The 12,754-nt window shown below is 46.5% G+C and overlaps 1 pseudogene; it reads left to right on the plus strand.

The window, feature by feature from the left end:
• The first annotated feature begins 714 nt into the window (after positions 1–714).
• LOC125517785 lies at positions 715–853 on the plus strand (annotated as a pseudogene).
• The last annotated feature ends 11,901 nt before the right edge of the window (positions 854–12,754 follow it).

The raw sequence follows: 12,754 nt of genomic DNA on the forward strand, positions 1-12,754 counted from the left end.
TGTTGTAGATAAAATCCTAACTGAATTGTATCTATCTTGTACCCTGCTTGAGTATAAATGGAAGGCAAGGCCTGACGCATAAGTCACGGCAATTCATTCCTTCTGACTTGGTATTAGAGCAATAAGATCCTCTCCCATCGATCTCTCCCTCCCCGCCGCCGCCATGTCAGGCCCTGCCACCATCAACTCCACCTCCGATGCCCTCACCTCTCCCAACGCCGACGTCCTCGCCACCGCTGCTACCTCCTCCGCTCCTGTATCGGTCTCCTCGATCAGCAATCTCATCATGATCCGTCTCACAAGGGACAACTTTCTCCTCCGGAAGATGCAGGTTGTCCCAGCGCTCCACTCCCATGGCCTCTTCGGCTACGTCGATGGCTCGGTGCAGCTGCCGTCCTACACCATCACCAACGGCGCCGATGCCGATGCCAAGGAGGAGGCAACCCGCTCTTCCTTCAGTGGTACTAGCGAGACCAGTTGGTGCTCATTGCACTGCTGGGCTCCATGATGGAGGATGTGCTTGGTCAGATGACACTCATGAACACCTCTGCCGCTGTCTGGGCGGCCCTCCATGACATGTTCTCCTCGCAGAACAAGGCGCGTCTCATGCAGATGCGTTTTCAGCTGTCGAACCTGAAGAAGAAGGACCTCACCGCTACTGAATACTTCAACAAGATGAAGGGCTTTGCTGATGCTATTGCGTCCATTGGCACACCTCTTGGCGATGAAGAGATCCTCGGCTACATGCTGGCCGGTCTTGGGTCTGAATTTGAACCTCTAGTGGCCTCCATCACCGCTCGCGAGGAGCCGATCAGCCTTGGCAGCTTATACGCGTTCCTCGCTAACGCCGAGCTTCGCATGGAGCAGCAGGCATCCGTGGGCGAGCTCCACTCCTCCGCCAACTCTGCAGCACGCAACTCTGATGGCCGACGCAATGGCGGGCGCGGCGGCCATGGAGGTCAAGCTGGAGGCCAAGGCGGTCAAGGCCGTGGCCAGGGGCATGGCCGGGGCAAGTACATCAAGTGTCAGGTATGCTCCAAGTTTGGCCATGATGCTCTGCACTGCAAGAACCACTTGAACCATGCCTATCAGCCTGAAGACAACCGTGAGCGTTCTGGCAACGCCATGCACTCCGGCGGCGTCGAGTATCCGAGTTGGTACATGGACTCGGGTGCCACCGATCATCTGACAGGCGACCTCGACAGGCTCACCATCCAGGAGCGCTACAACGGCAAAGATCAAGTGTAAGTCGCCAATGGTGCAGGTTTGTCTATTTCGCATATTGGTCAATCTGCTATTTCTGGCTCATCACACCTACTCTATCTTCGCAACATATTGCATGTTCCACATGTTAGCAAAGATCTTTTATACGTGCACAAGTTAACCTCTGATAATGATGCTATTGCTGAATTTCACCTTGGTCGTTTCTATCTTAAGGACCGGGCTGAAAGAAATATGCCCTAGAGGCAATAATAAAGTTATTATATATTTCCTTATATCATGATAAATGTTTATTATTCATGCTAGAATTGTATTAACCGGAAACTTAGTACATGTGTGAATACATAGACAAACAGAGTGTCACTAGTATGCCTCTACTTGACTAGCTCGTTGAATCAAAGATGGTTAAGTTTCCTAGCCATAGACATGAGTTGTCATTTGATTAACGGGATCACATCATTAGAGAATGATTTGATTGACTTGACCCATTCCGTTAGCTTAGCACTTGATCGTTTTAGTTTACTGCTATTGCTTTCTTCATGACTTATACATGTTCCTATGACTATGAGATTATGCAATTCCCGATTACCGGAGGAACACTTTGTGTGCTACCAAACATCACAATGTAACTAGGTGATTATAAAGGTGCTCTACAGGTGTCTCTGATGGTACTTGTTGAGTTGGCATAGATCGAGACTAGCATTTGTCACTCCGATTGTCGGAGAGGTATCTCTGGGCCCTCTCGGTAATGCACATCACTATAAGCCTTGCAAGCAATGCAACTAATGAGTTAGTTGCGGGATAGTGCATTACGAAACGAGTAAAGAGACTTGCCGGTAATGATATTGAACTAGGTATTGAGATACCGACGATCGAATCTCGGGCAAGTAACATACCGATGATAAAGGGAACAACGTATGTTGTTATGCGGTTTAACCGATAAAGATCTTCGTAGAATATGTAGGAGCCGATATGAACATCCAGGTTCCGCCATTGGTTATTGACCGGAGACGTGTCTCGGTCATGTATACATAGTTCTCGAACCCATAGGGTCCGCACGCTTAAAGTTCGATGACGATCGGTATTATGAGTTTTTGTGTTTTGATGTACCGAAGGTAGTTCGGAGTCCCGGATATGATCACGGACATGACGAGGAGTCTCGAAATGGTCGAGACTCAAAGATCGATATATTGGATGACTATATTCGGACACCGGAAGTGTTCCGGGTGATTTCGGAGAAAACCGGAGTGCCGGAGGGTTACCGGACCCCCCCGGAGAAATAATGGGCCTTATGGGCCTTAGTGGAGAGAGAGGGCTGGCCTAGGGCAGGCCGCGCGCCCCTCTCCCTCTGGTCCGAATTGGACTAGGAGAGGGGGGCGCCCCCTTTTCCTTCTCCCTCTCCCCCTTCCTTTCCCCCCTCCTAGTAGGAGTAGGAAAGAGGGGAGTCCTACTCCTACTAGGGGGAGGACTCCTCCTAGCGCGCCATAGAGGGCCGGTGATACGTCTCCAACGTATCTATAATTTTTTATTGCTCCATGCTATATTATCTACTGTTTTGGACTATATTGGGCTTTATTTTCCACTTTTATATTATTTTTGGGACTAACCTATTAACCGGAGGCCCAGCCTAGAATTGTTGTTTTTTGCCTATTTCAGTGTTTCGAAGAAACGGAATATCAAACGGAGTCCAAACGGAATAAATCTTTCTGGAACATGATTTTCTTCCCGAATATGACCCAGGAGACTTGGACCCTACGCCAAGGAAGCTTCAAGGTGGGCACGAGGTAGGGGGCGCGCCCTATACCCCCAGGCGCGCCCCCCATCCTCGTGGGCCCACCAAAGCTCCACCGACGTACTTCTTCCTCCTATATATACCTATGTACCCCCAAACGAACAGATATAGAGCCAAAAACCTAATTCCACCGCCGCAACTTTCTGTATCCACGAGATCCCATCTTGGGGCCTGTTCCGGAGCTCCGCCGGAGAGGGCCGTCATCACGGAGGGCTTCTACATCATCATAGCCTCTCCGATGAAGTGTGAGTAGTTTACCTCAGACCTTCGGGTCCATAGTTATTAGCTAGATGGTTTCTTCTCTCTTTTTGGATCTCAATACAAAGTTCTCCCCCTCTCTCGTGGAGATCTATTCGATGTAATCTTCTTCTTTTTGCGGCGTGTTTGTTGAGACCGATGAATTGTGGGTTTATGATCAAGTCTATCTATGAATAATATTTGAATCTTCTCTGAATTCTTTTATGTATGATTGGTTATCTTTGCAAGTCTCTTCAAATTATCCGTTTGGTTTGGCCAACTAGATTGGTAGTTCTTGCCATGGGAGAAGTGCTTAGCTTTGGGTTTGATCTTGCGGTGTCCTTTCCCAGTGACAGAAGGGGCAGCAAGGCACGTATTGCATCGTTGCCATCGAGGATAACAAGATGGGGTTTATTTCATATTGCATGCATTTATCTCTCTACATCATGTCATCTTGCTTAAAGCGTTACTCTGTTTTTAACTTAATACTCTAGATGCATGCTGGATAGCGGTCGATGAGTGGAGTAATAGTAGTAGATGCAGAATTGTTTCGGTCTACTTGTCACGGACGTGATGCCTATATACATGATCATGCCTAGATATTCTCATAACTATGCTCAGTTCTGTCAATTGCTCAACAGTAATTTGTTCACCCACCGTAGAATACTTATGCTCTTGAGAGAAGCCACTAGTGAAACCTATGGCCCCCGGGTCTATTCTCATCATATCAATCTCCGTCACTTTAATCTTGCTTTGCTTTTTTACTTTGCCTTTTACTTTTCACTTTGCATCTCTATACCAAAAATACCAAAAATATTATATCTATCAGATCTCACTCTCGTAAGTGACCGTGAAGGGATTGACAACCCCTAATCGCGTTGGTTGCGAGTAGCTATTGTTTTGTGCAGGTACGAGGGACTTGAGCATGGCCTCCTACTGGATTGATACCTTGGTTCTCAAAAACTGAGGGAAATACTTATGCTACTCTGCTACATCATCCTTTGCTCTTCGGGGAAATCCAACGCAAGCTCAAGAGGTAGCAAGAAGAATTTCTGGCGCCGTTGCCGGGGAGTCTACGCAAAAAGTCAACATACCAAGTACCCATCACAATCCCTATCTCTCGCATTACATTATTTGCCATTTGCCTCTCGTTTTCCTCTCCCCCACTTCACCCTTGCCGTTTTATTCGCCCTCTCTTTCCCAATCTCCTTCTCCTTATCCGCCTCTCTTTCTCCGTTTGCCTTTTTCTCGCTTGCCTTGTCGTCATGGCTAATCTTATCTCTTCTCCGTTATCTCCCGAGAATGAAGTCCTAAATTTTAAACAAAGGGAGGGAGAAAATCTGAAAGACGCTTAGTATAGAATTTGCAATGATCAAAATAGATCTACCAGGAAGCAATCTACTTCAGTCCTTCTTTGCAATTTTTATGTAGGTGCTAGTCCTTGGTATAGATATATCCTTGATACCATTACCGGGGGGAATTTCTTGGGTAGCCACACTTTTGATTCTTATAATGCTATAATAGATTTATTTGGCTCACCACCTCTTTTGGTTAATGGAACTATGTTAACTTTGGAGCATGTTATGCAAAGGCTTGAAATTATTGAAAACAAAGTTGCTACCATTGAATCAATTGATAATATAGATAAAAAGATCCATAATCAAATTACCCAATATGGATCTAAGGTAGGAATGACTTTGAAAAATATTAAGGAAAAGGAACCCATGGTTAATGAGAAAATAAATCTAGATTCTACTAGAATCGATAAACTTGAGGGTATCATTACCAACTTAGGAACCGCTTTTTCTTTCGTAAAGAATACTTCTAGTCCTCCCACTAAAATTACCAAGCTTATGTTGTTGGGGAACGTTGCAGAAAACAAAAATTTTCCTACTCGTTTCACCAAGATCATCTAGGAGTTCATCTAGCAACGAGTCATCGGATGCATCTACATACCTTTGTAGATGGCGCACGGAAGCGTTCAAAAGAACGGTGATGATGTAGTCGTACTCGACGTGATCCAAATCACCGATGACCAGCGCCGAACGGACGGCACCTCCGCGTTCAACACACGTACGGGACGGGAGACGTCTCCTCCTTCTTGATCCAGCAAGGGGAAGGAGAGGTTGATGAAGATCCAGCAGCACGACGGCGTGGTGGTGGATGCAGGGCGTCACAGAAGCAGGGCTTCGCCAAGACTACAAGGGAGAGACGTAACAGGGAGAGATGGAGGCGCCAGGGGCTGGTATGAAATCCCTCCTCTCCCCCACTATATATAGGGGTGCCATGGGGGGGGCGCCGGCCCTAGTAGATGAGATCTACTAGGGGGGCGGCGGCCAAGGGGACGATTCCCTCCCCCCCAAGGCACCTAGGGGTGCCTTCCACCACATGGACTCTTCCATGGTGGAACCCTAGGCGCATGGGCCTATAGGGGCTGGCGCCCCAGCCCACTATGGGCTGGGTTCCATCCTATTTCAGCCCATGGGGCCCTCCGGGATAGGTGGCCCCACCCGGTGGACCCCCGGGACCCTTCCGGTGGTCCCGGTACAATACCGATAACCCCGAAACTTGTCCCGATGCCCGAAACAGCACTTCCTATATATAATTCTTTACCTCCGGACCATTCCGGAACTCCTCGTGACGTCCGGGATCTCATCCGGGACTCCGAACAACATTCGGGTTTCTGCATATACATATCTTCACAACCCTAGCGTCACCGAACCTTAAGTGTGTAGACCCTACGGGTTCGGGAGACAAGCAGACATGACCGAGACGACTCTCCGGTCAATAACCAACAGCGGGATCTGGATACCCATGTTGGCTCCCACATGCTCCACGATGATTTCATCGGATGAACCACGATGTCGAGGATTCAATCAACCCCGTATGCAATTCCCTTTGTCAATCGATATGTTACTTGCCCGAGATTCGATCGTCGGTATCCCAATACCTCGTTCAATCTCGTTACCGGCAAGTCACTTTACTTGTACCGTAATGCATGATCCCGTGACCAGACACTTGGTCACTTTGAGCTCATTATGATGATGCATTACCGAGTGGGCCCAGTGATACCTCTCCGTCATACGGAGTGACAAATCCCAGTCTTGATCCATGTCAACCCAATAGACACTTTTGGAGATACCCGTAGTCTACCTTTATAGTCACCCAGTTACGTTGTGACGTTTGGCATACCCAAAGCACTCCTACGGTATCCGGGAGTTACACGATCTCATGGTCTAAGGAAAAGATACTTTGACATTGGAAAACTCTAGCAAACGAACTATACGATCTTGTGCTATGTTTAGGATTGGGTCTTGTCCATCACATCATTCTCCTAATGATGTGATCTCGTTATCAATGACATCCAATGTCCATAGTCAGGAAACCATGACTATCTGTTGATCAACGAGCTAGTCAACTAGAGGCTTACTAGGGACATATTGGTGTCTATTATTCACACATGTATTACGATTTCCGGATAACACAATTATAGCATGAATAAAGACAATTATCATAAACAAGGAAATATAATAATAATGCTTTTATTATTGCCTCTAGGGCATATTTCCAACAGTCTCCCACTTGCACTAGAGTCAATAATCTAGTTACATTGTGATGAATCGAACACCCATGGAATTCTGGTGTTGATCATGTTTTGCTCTAGGGAGAGGTTTAGTCAACGGATCTGCTATATTCAGGTCCGTATGTACTTTACAAATCTCTATGTCTCCATCTTGAACATTTTCACGAATGGAGTTGAAGCGACGCTTGATGTGCCTTGTCTTCTTGTGAAACCTGGGCTCCTTGGCAAGAGCAATAGCTCCAGTGTTGTCACAGAAGAGCTTGATCGGTCCCGACGCATTGGGTATGACTCCTAGGTCGGTGATGAACTCCTTCACCCATATTGCTTCATGTGCTGCCTCCGAGGCTGCCATGTACTCCGCTTCACATGTAGATCCTGCCACGACGCTTTGCTTGCAACTGCACCAGCTTACTGCCCCACCATTCAAAATATACACGTATCCGGTTTGTGACTTAGAGTCATCCAGATCTGTGTCGAAGCTAGCGTCGACGTAACCCTTTACGACGAGCTCTTCGTCACCTCCATAAACGAGAACCATTTCCTTAGTCCGTTTCAGGTACTTCAGGATATTCTTGACCGCTGTCCAGTGTTCCTTGCCGGGATTACTTTGGTACCTTCCTACCAAACTTACGGCAAGGTTTACATCAGGTCTGGTACACAGCATGGCATACATAATAGAACCTATGGCTGAGGCATAGGGGATGACACTCATCTCTTCTATTTCTTCTGCCGTGGTCGGACATTGAGGTGAGCTCAATTTCACACCTTGTAACAAAGGTAAGAACCCCTTCTTAGAATGATCCATATTGAACTTCTTCAATATCTTATCAAGGTATGTGCTTTGCGAAAGACCTATGAGGCGTCTCGATCTATCCCTATAGATTTTGATGCCTAATATATAAGCAGCTTCTCCAAGGTCCTTCATTGAAAAACTCTTATTCAAGTAGGCCTTGATGCTGTCCAAGAGTTCTATATCATTTCCCATCAAAAGTATGTCATCTACATATAATATGAGAAATGCTACAGAGCTCCCACTCACTTTCTTGTAAACGCAGGCTTCTCCATAAGTCTGTGTAAACCCAAACGCTTTGATCATCTCATCAAAGCGAATGTTCCAACTCCGAGATGCTTGCACCAGCCCATAAATCGAGCGTTGGAGCTTGCATACCTTGTCAGCATTCTTAGGATCAACAAAACCTTCCGGCTGCATCATATACAATTCTTCCTTAAGGAAACCATTAAGGAATGCCGTTTTGACGTCCATTTGCCATATTTCATAATCATAGAATGCGGCAATCGCTAACATGATTCGGACGGACTTCAGCTTTGCTACTGGTGAGAAAGTCTCATCGTAGTCAACCCCTTGAACTTGTCGATAACCCTTAGCGACAAGCCGAGCTTTATAGATGGTCACATTACCATCCGCGTCTGTCTTCTTCTTAAAGATCCATTTATTTTCTATGGCTCGCCGTTTAACGGGCAAGTCAGTCAAAGTCCATACTTCGTTTTCATACATGGATCCTATCTCGGATTTCATGGCTTCTAGCCATTTGTCGGAATCCGGGCCCGCCATCGCTTCTTCATAGTTCAAAGGTTCACCGTTGTCTAACAACATGATTTCCAAGACAGGGTTGCCGTACCACTCTGGTGCGGAACGTGTCCTTGTGGACCTTCGAATTTCAGTAGGAGCTTGATCAGAAGTATCTTGATCATTATCTTTAACTTCCTCTCTAGTCGGTGCAGGCACCTCAAGAACATTTTCTTGAGTTGCGCCATTTTCCGGTTCAAGAGGTAATACTTCATCAAGCTCTACTTTCCTCCCACTTACTTCTTTCGAGAGAAACTCTTTCTCTAGAAAGGACCCATTCTTGGCAACAAAGATCTTGCCTTCGGATCTGAGGTAGAAGGTGTACCCAACAGTTTCTTTTGGGTATCCTATGAAGACGCATTTTTCCGATTTGGGTTCGAGCTTTTCAGGTTGAAGTTTCTTGACATAAGCATCGCATCCCCAAACTTTCAGAAACGACAACTTAGGTTTCTTACCAAACCATAATTCAAACGGTGTCGTCTCAACGGATTTCGACGGAGCCCTATTTAAAGTGAATGCGGCAGTCTCTAAAGCATAGCCCCAAAAAGATAGCGGTAAATCGTAAGAGACATCATAGATCGCACCATATCCAATAGAGTGCGATTACGACGTTCGGACACACCGTTACGCTGAGGTGTTCCAGGCGGCGTGAGTTGTGAAACTATTCCACATTTTCTTAAGTGTGTGCCAAACTCGTGACTCAAGTATTCTCCTCCACGATCTGATCGTAGAAACTTGATTTTCCTGTCACGTTGATTCTCAACCTCACTCTGAAATTCCTTGAACTTTTCAAAGGTTTCAGACTTGTGTTTCATTAAGTAGACATACCCATATCTACTTAAAGTCATCAGTGAGGGTGAGAACATAACGATAGCCACCGCGAGCCTCAACACTCATTGGACCGCACACATCAGTATGTATGATTTCCAATAAGTTGGTTGCTCGCTCCATTGTTCCTGAGAACGGAGTCTTGGTCATTTTACCCATGAGGCATGGTTCGCACGTGTCAAATGATTCGTAATCAAGAGACTCTAAAAGTCCATCTGCATGGAGCTTCTTCATGCGTTTGACACCTATGTGACCAAGGCGGCAGTGCCACAAGTATGTGGGACTATCATTATCAACTTTACATCTTTTGGTACTCACACTATGAATATGTGTAGCAATATGCTCGAGATTCATTAAGAATAAACCATTCACCATAGGAGCATGACCATAAAACATATCTCTCATATAAATGAACAACCATTATTCTCAGATTTAAATGAGTAGCCATCTCGAATTAAACGAGATCCCGATACAATGTTCATGCTCAAAGCTGGCACTAAATAACAGTTATTGAGGTTTAAAACTAATCCCGTAGGTAAATGTAGAGGCAGCGTGCCGACGGCGATCACATCACCTTGGAACCATTCCCGACGCGCATCGTCACCTCGTCCTTCGCCAGTCTCCGTTTATTCCGCAGCTCCTGCTGTGAGTTACAAATATGAGCAACGGCACCGGTATCAAATACCCAGGAGTCACTACGAGTACTGGTAAGGTACACATCAATTACATGTATATCAAATATACCTTTGGTGTTGCCGGCCTTCTTGTCCGCTAAGTATTTGGGGCAGTTCCGCTTCCAGTGACCCTTCCCTTTGCAATAAAAGCACTCAGTCTCGGGCTTGGGTCCATTCTTTGGCTTCTTCCCGGCAGCTTGCTTGCCGGGCGCGGCAACCTCCTTGCCGTCCTTCTTGAAGTTCTTTTTACCCTTGCCTTTCTTGAACTTAGTGGTTTTATTGACCATCAACACTTGATGTTCCTTCTTGACTTCTACCTCCGCTGATTTCAGCATAGAGAACAACTCAGGAATGGTCTTTTGCATCCCCTGCATGTTGAAGTTCATCACAAAGCTCTTGTAGCTTGGTGGAAGCGACTGGAGGATTCTGTCAATGACCGCATCATCCGGGAGATTAACTCCCAGCTGAGACAAGCGGTTATGTAACCCAGACATAGTGAGTATGTGCTCACTGACAGAACTATTTTCCTCCATCTTACAGCTGAAGAACTTATCGGAGACTTCATATCTCTCGATCCGGGCATGAGCTTGAAAAACCATTTTCAGCTCTTCGAACATCTCATATGCTCCATGTCTCTCAAAACGCTTTTGGAGCCCCGGCTCTAAGCTGTAAAGCATGCCGCACTGAACGAGGGAGTAGTCGTCAACACGTGTCTGCCAAGCGTTCATAACGTCTTGGTTCTGTGGGACGGGAGCTTCACCTAGCGGTGCTTGTAGGACATAATCTTTCTTGGCAGCTATGAGGATGATCCTCAGGTTCCGGACCCAGTCCGTATAGTTGCTGCCATCGTCTTTCATGCTTGGTTTTCTCTAGGAACGCGTTGAAGTTGAGGACTACGTTGGCCATTTGATCTACAAGACATATTGCAAAGATTTTAGACTAAGTTCATGATAATTAAGTTCATCTAATCAAATTATTAATGAACTCCCACTTAGATTAGACATCCCTCTAGTCATCTAAGTATTACATGATCCGAGTTAACTAGACCGTGTCCGATCATCACGTGAGACGGACTAGTCAACGTCGGTGAACATCTTCATGTTGATCGTATCTTCTATACGACTCATGCTCGACCTTTCGGTCTTCTGTGTTCCGAGGCCATGTCTATACACATGCTAGGCTCGTCAAGTTAACCCTAAGTGTTTTGCATGTGTAAAACTGTCTTACACCCGTTGTATGTGAACGTAAGGATCCATCACACCCGATCATCACGGCGTGCTTAGAAACGACGAACTTTAGCAACGGTGCACAGTTAGGGGAGAACACTTCTTGATATTGTTATGAGGGATCATCTTATTTACTACCGTCGTTCTAAGTAAACAAGATGCAAAACATGATAAACATCACATGCAATCAAATAATAAACGTGACATGATATGGCCAATATCACATAGCTCCTTTGATCTCCATCTTGGGGCTCCATGATCATCTTGTCACCGGCTTGACACCATGATCTCCATCATCATGATCTCCATCATCGTGTCTCCATGAAGTTGCTCGCCAACTATTACTTCTACTACTATGGCTAACGCGTTTAGCAATAAAGTAAAGTAATTTACATGGCGTTCTCGATGACACGCAGGTCATATAAAAGAATAAAGACAACTCCTATGGCTCCTGCCGGTTGTCATACTCATCGACATGCAAGTCGTGATTCCTATTACAATAGCATGAACATCTCATACATCACATATAGATCATTCATCATTCATCACAACTTTGGCCATATCATATCACAAACCACTTGCTGCAAAAACAAGTTAGACGTCCTCTAATTGTTGTTGCAAGTTTTACGTGGCTGAATTAGGGTTCTAGCAAGAACGTCTTCTTACCTATGTTAAAGCCACAACGTGATTTGTCAACTTCTATTTACCCTTCATAAGGACCCTGTTCATCGAATCCGCTCCAACTAAAGTGGGAGAGACAGACACCCGCCAGCCACCTTATGCAACTAGTGCATGTTAGTCGGTGGAACCGGTCTCACGTAAGCGTACGTGTAAGGTTGGTCCGGGCCGCTTCATCCCACAATACCGCTGAAGCAAGAAAAGACTAGTAACGGCAAGAAAGTTGACAAATCTACGCCCACAACTAATTGTGTTCTACTCGCGCAAGAAGAACTACGCATAGACCTAGCTCATGATGCCACTGTTGGGGAACGTTGCAGAAAACAAAAATTTTCCTACTCGTTTCACCAAGATCATCTAGGAGTTCATCTAGCAACGAGTCATCGGATGCATCTACATACCTTTGTAGATGGCGCACGGAAGCGTTCAAAAGAACGGTGATGATGTAGTCGTACTCGACGTGATCCAAATCACCGATGACCAGCGCCGAACGGACGGCACCTCCGCGTTCAACACACGTACGGGACGGGAGACGTCTCCTCCTTCTTGATCCAGCAAGGGGGAAGGAGAGGTTGATGAAGATCCAGCAGCACGACGGCGTGGTGGTGGATGCAGGGCGTCACAGAAGCAGGGCTTCGCCAAGACTACGAGGGAGAGACGTAACGGGGAGAGAGGGAGGCGCCAGGGGCTGGTATGAAATCCCTCCTCTCCCCCCACTATATATAGGGGTGCCAGGGGGGCGCCGGCCCTAGTAGATGAGATCTACTAGGGGGGGGCGGCGGCCAAGGGGAGGTTTCCCTCCCCCCAAGGCACCTAGGGGTGCCTTCCACCACATGGACTCTTCCATGGTGGAACCCTAGGCGCATGGGCCTATAGGGGCTGGCGCCCCAGCCCACTATGGGCTGGGTTCCATCCTATTTCAGCCCA

This window comes from Triticum urartu, chromosome 6 (genome assembly GCF_003073215.2).
Source record: "Triticum urartu cultivar G1812 chromosome 6, Tu2.1, whole genome shotgun sequence".
NCBI lineage: Eukaryota > Viridiplantae > Streptophyta > Magnoliopsida > Poales > Poaceae > Triticum > Triticum urartu.